Genomic DNA, 6504 nt, shown 5'->3' with positions numbered 1-6504 from the left:
AAACAGAGGTAAGTCCATTTGACTTGTGAGATAATTTACAAACTCTGTTAAGATAGGAAATTGTGACATCAGCTCGTCTCAGCAGGGACTTATTTACTAAGTTATGTTTCAGAAAATGTCCCACAACTACTTTTTCCTCTAGACTGTGAGCCTGAGAAAGGTCAGCTCCATCTAAATGTAGAACCAGCCCAGTTCCAGCACAGTCCAGGAATCCATGTTCTCCCACCATCAATATAAATTTTGAAGATTTTGGATAAGCTCTCTGGAATTATAAATTAATCCTTTGGCTGTTCAAAACAAGAGCATCCAAAGGAATCAATATTAAACCAAAGCACAGCATGCTAGTCGGTTGCTGCTTACTCTGGCACAAGAACAAATTCTCCCTTCTAAATGTAAAGAAGAAAACAACCCCTGATGATTAATGGTCTTTCTTAAAAGCAAAGGAACACATATAACTCTATAGGGATACTGTTTTAGTTTGTGTTGACATGCTGTGTCCCAAAACTGCAGCAAAAGATAACTCAATTGTAAGTTTCAGAGCAGGAATAAATACCACTCCTGAGTCCTGAGAAAAGAAGAATCATAAACCATGAAGGGAAATTGTGGAATATTTTGAATCTAAACACTATGAAAGTTTCCAAGAGTGGGAACATATACATTTGAGAAGCTAAACCACCTGTCTTCCCTTGCTTTCTTCCCTTCTTCTTCTTCTTCCAGCCCCACACTCTGTTTTCTTCTCACTGAGATGTGACACAAGAGTGACTATCATTAGGTACTTGGCAGAAGATGCTAGTGACACTGATGAACCCCAATAGATGGACCATGATTGACAGTCTTCTCTACTTTCCATCATACCATAAAAAAAGGTGCAGAGTTTTCCTGACCTGCAATCATGGAAGTTGAACTAAATCGCCTATTATCCCTAGAGGGAAAAAAATGTCAAACTGTCATATTGGTGGCTAAGGTCAACTCCCAGTTTGCCACCCCAGTTTTTAGATCATCTGAAGAAAGATAAAAGTCAGATCTGTGACCCAAGAAGCTTGCTGTGGAAAATCCAGACCCGAAATAAGGGATTCTGCTTTCTGAAGAAAAAGTCAAAATGACACTCACTGTTGCACTGGCAACTGGGTCGCAAACCCCACTGCACGTGAGGGGTTCATCGACAGACAGACAGACAGACAGACAGACAGACAGACAGACAGACAGACAGACAGATAGATAGATAGATAGATAGATAGATAGATAGATAGATAGATAGATAGATAGATAGATAGATAGATAGATAGATAGATAGATAGATAGATAGATAGATAGATAGATAGATAGATAAAAAACTGGGCAGTCACCTCCTTCCCACTCCCAGCTGGGGCTAGGGCTCACTGGCCCAGAACGAAGGTGTTTGTTTGTGTTGCACATGTAATGTTAGTTTAGGAGATAGTGTAGGAAATCCACACTATCAGCTTCACACCCTTCTCTCTCCTTCTTTCTCTCACACATACTATTCATTATTAGACTAGGCTATCTCTGTGACATCATATGGACTTACTTAATCCCTGGCCGTTCCTTTTGACATTGAAACTCAAAAGAATGGAAAGCTGGTGATCTGAGAATCCTAGATTCCATGTCCTCCTCTAGATGTGATGAGCTATTTCTTACTGACCGTACTTGTTATGGGCTGAAATCCTGTCCCTTAGCACAGTAAGCCACCCTGAACTTGACTCACTGAATCCATGGGGACTTGGTGAGTCAAGTTCTCTGTAAATTCCATGAATTCGAATAGGCCTACTCTATTTATTTATTTATTTATTTATTTATTTATTTATTTATTTATTTATTTATTTATTTATTTATTTGATTTTTACCCCGTCCCTCTAGACAACGTCTACTTTAGTTAGCACTTACTTTAGTGTAGTACACCTAGAGTAGGCCCACTTGAATCAATGAAATTTATGGAGTAGTTGACTCACTAAATCTCAACTGATTCAGTGGGTCTGCTCTAGCTCAACTTGCTACACAAAGCAACAGGATTTCAGCCATGGATTCTCCATCTTTTGAGTTTCTGACACAGGAAAAGTACGTAGTTTTGGATACTCAATGTTCCTCTGAATCTTGTTCTCCCTGCCTAGCAATTTACCATAGATAATCAGTGGAGTAATGGGGTGCCTGTAAACATTTAAAGGACCTTCTCCGTGGGGGAGGGGGAATAGTCTTCTTCCTTCTACTGGGGGTGCGATTCTTTGACAAAAGTAATTGGGTGGAGCATAAGTTCAGAAAGGTGGAGAAACCCCGCTTTGAAGCTGCACAGAGTCCAGCTGCCTCTCTCTCTCCTCCAGCAAACTGCGGGTAGAATTCCCTGCTCAAGACCCTTCACATACTCTGTTCTTTTACCAATTGCTTTGAACCCAAAGTAACTCTAGTGCAATAAATGGAGCAGTGCATTGCTTAAGTGAGGACTGCGGGAGTGAATCTGCCCATTAAGTATCCATAACTTTCCTACATGGAAATGATCAAGGAAGATCTAAATGTCAGAAAATTCGCCAGGCACATTTGGGTATGTATTTTAATAGCTAGCTCTGGGATTAAGAAACTGCTGAAGTATAAAAAATTAAAATGCTTATTTTGCCTCCTTTGCATCTCCTGATCAACTCTTCAGTCATGAACGCCAAAGCCTCATGAAGGAAATGTAATTAGCCCACTTCCTTCCTAGTTGGAACCATGCTGCTGTTTTTAAAAGGAGTAGAAAGCCTTATTCCACTTACAATTGCATGCAAATTGTATAACTTATTAATAATTTCAGGAGCACTTGATATTTATTTTAATTAATCTTTAAGTCAGACATGAACACTGGGGAGTAACAGCAGGTCATCTGAACAGGCAAAAAGTTGTTGGCATTTTTCACACACAAGAAAGGTGGAAGGAAAAAGTCTGTTCAGGTTATTTTAATGGAAATGTAAATAATTCAGAGGAATGCAAAGTTGGTTATAAAAGTGTAGGTAAAGTGAAATCCCACTATAGAGGTCTGTTGTTAAAATATTGAAGGGCCCAACTTCATTTACCTAGATAAATGTATAGTCCAAGGCAGTTCCCCAACACTCTATAAGGCAGCCTATAAATAGCCAGTTAAAAATCAACTGAGTATAAATTAATGAGAAATAACGGATATTATCTAGTCCTTTGTTGCAGTGGGACACTCTGAACCACTTAGCCCATGATTCTAAAAGGGTCTAGAAGTCTTAGCTGACCACCAGCTAAACAAGATTCAACACTGAGATTAGGCCGGGGGGGGGGGAAATAGCTGATTCGTTAAATATTCGTCGATCCGTATTTGTCAAATTTTAAGTCCTGATGAATACAGATCAATGAATATTTTCCCGTTTTTATTCATCCTTCGTAATTAAAAAAAAACAAACCATTCTGCCAACCAGCCACCGATCACCTCAGGCCGATAGGCAGCCACCCACCCCCACAGCCAGCCACCTCCACAGCCTACTCTCCATCCAACTCATTGAGCTATCCAGCTAATTGCCTACCTTAGCCCCCCCACCCCTGCCGACACCCCCTTACCATAATTGTCGCTGCTGCCGCCGAGGTCTCCATCAGGCCTCCGCAGCCACAATGTGTAAAAAGGGAAACTGGCTAGCCTTTACAAAGATGGCAGCTGTGGCTTCATTTAGGGTAGGGAAGCTGCAGCTGCCATCTTTGAAAAGGGCAGCCTGGATTCCTTTAGCCTGCCTTAAAGTGTGACAGTGGGGGTGGCGGCAGCGGGGGGAGTTGGCGGTGGCAGTGAGGGGGCAGGGGCATTTTTTAATAACCCCCCCATGAATCGATGAATAACTTTGTTATTTGTCGTTTCATGGGGGCAACTTCATGCTTTGTGAGTCATCAACTCTAGTATGCTGCTTATATATTGCCCCATAGCACTTAAAGCACTCTCTGGGTGGTTTACAAAGCAGGGTTACTCAGTTTACCAACTTCAGAAGGAAGACTGAGTGAACCTCAAGCCAGCTACCTGAGTTTGAACACAGGTCATGAGCAGGGTTTTAGCTGCAGTAGTGCAGCTTAACCATCATGAGGCTCCACAAGGAATCCTATATTTCTGCTGCTTTAGAGGATAATACCCAAAGTGATGGATTCAAATTACAAGAAAGGAGATTCCACCTACATGTTAAAAATAGCTTCTTTAGAGTAAGACCTGTGAGTGGAAGAGACTACTTCAAAGGGTGATGGGATCCCTTTTGTTGCAGGTTTTTAAAGAGATGTTAACTCTCTTTAAAAGAAAGGATCTCACTCTGAATTGTTTATCCGCCCTGCCCTCCAATTATCTGTAAAGTGTGTGTATGTATGTGTTTTTTCCAATCTGTTTTCCGGTCTCTGTCTTCTTGTCTCAGTCATAGATCTAAGACTGCGATACTAATGGAAGGGGTGTAATTCTAGGGGTTTATTGTAATTTTTTAAAATATCACTTAAGTTTTGATTATTTAAAATCTGTATCCCGAACTACCATATTGAGTCAGTAGTTCGCAAGCACCAGGCTTCTCAGCTGCACGGAGGAAGAGCAGCGGAAGAGAACAACCGACAAGACAGAAAGATACTGCAGTGGTGCAGGTGGTATAATGGGTTTTGAGTATAGGAACAGCTGGACATTTTTGCTAGTGGAAAATATAGAAGGTGAGGAGGTCTTCAGAACTAAGATGTTCTAATGAGCCACAGAAGATCCTCTTTAGGATTGCTAGCAGGTGGCAAAAGGTGCTTAATGGGAAGAAATTTGGTGGATGGTTTCAGGAGCATACCAAAACACAACTGAAGAACAAGACTTGGAATCAAACGCTGCTTCGAGGCCTTGTCCTGAATCCCAAGAGTTTTAAGCCAAAACAAAATGGCTTCTTTGGCCAGTCTTCTTTCATGCAGGAACCAATGTTTTCAATACCCTTTGCCTCAATGAAACATCATGATCTGCCCCGGAAGCTAGAATTAATTAATTGATTAATTCTTTTTCATAACAGGACTCCAGAAGGCTTGGGATCATGAGCTACAGCCATTTAAAAAAAAAAAACACACATTCAATGGTCAGCAAAACTCCAAGTGTTTTCTTGGGAACTGCACTTGTATAGTCAGATTACCAGGGAAAAATAGCAATGTGCACCTAAAAATAGAACACATTTAAACACAAATTTTAAAATCTATTTTTCTAAGAGTTAAAAATAGTCCTCTATGGAAGCTAACCAGAAGCCTGTGGCTTTTGTATAAATCATTCTGGGGCCGTGTTACGTTCCCACATCGCCTCAGCTGGGGAAAGAGTGCCACTCTGCCAAAGTTGCTTGCATTTCTCCTAGTCTAGGGCTGTCAAGAAAGGAGTCACCGCGTTCGGCCTAGAGCTTGAAAATTTTGCTTGTTGAGACTATAACTCTGAGCATTAACCAGCCGGCATGGCCATAGGGCTACTGGTCATGCTAGCAGGATGATTCCCAAGTTGTAGTCTGAAAAAACAAAACTCACCCAAACGCTGAGCCAATTTCTGCACAAAGCATTCTAAACTTTTAAAATAGGTTTTCGTTAAGGGTAGGTGAGGGGTTTTAGTGCTGTCCATAGGAGGCGGGGCTAGCTATGTACTCATTCAGCAGGACAGAGAAGGGAAATCTCTCACAGAAAACTCAGCAAGAATATCCTGCACTTGTGACGATGGTGATGGAACGGAATTAGGAGGATTGCAATAGGTCAGCTATATTAATATAAGACATGAGTCTTTACTTCCCAGGTTAACTTGTTTAATTGATTCATTGGTTCTCCGAATTAGAAGAGAAGATCCCACATTGATGAGGAGGAGAGTGGTAAACTGATAGGACGTGATTAATGGCATAATAATTATGTGTCAGCAAGTTGATTTCAACTTATGGCAACCCTTTCCATAGTTTTCTAGGTACAGACTAGTCAGGAATGATTTACCACTTCTTTCTTCTGGGGGCTCTCTGGGACTGTGATACTTGCCAAAGGCTACACAGGCTGGCTGTTCTTGTTGGAGGCCCAGTGTGGCACCAAACCTCCAATCTCTAGCTTTGCCCATGGCCATCCAACTCATGGAGCTATCCTGCCAATTGCCAATCGCATATACCATATACTAGTAGAAATTATTCTGAGTTTATTGCAAATGTAATGGAGATTTGTAAGAATGTGTCGCTGGAGACCAAGACCAACTTTATCCACACTCTTGTATTTCTGATTACTATTTATGGGGACGTGGTGGCGCTGCGGGCTAAACCACAGAAGCCTGTGCTGCAGGGTCAGAAGACCAAGCAGTCGTAAGATCGAATCCACGTGACGGAGTGAGCTCCCGTCGCTTGTCCCAGCTCCTGCCAACCTAGCGGTTCGAAAGCATGCAAATGCAAGTAGATCAATAGGGACCACCTCGGTGAGAAGGTAACAGCGTTCCGTGTCTAAGTTGCACTGGCCACTCAACCATGGAAACTGTCTTCGGACAAACACTGGCTCTATGGCTTAGAAACGGGG

The sequence above is a fragment of the Pogona vitticeps genome, chromosome 5 (genome assembly GCF_051106095.1).
Source record: "Pogona vitticeps strain Pit_001003342236 chromosome 5, PviZW2.1, whole genome shotgun sequence".
NCBI classification, from domain to species: Eukaryota; Metazoa; Chordata; class Lepidosauria; order Squamata; family Agamidae; genus Pogona; species Pogona vitticeps.
The sequence above is the reverse complement of the archived record's forward strand: the minus strand, read 5'-3'. Positions refer to the sequence as shown.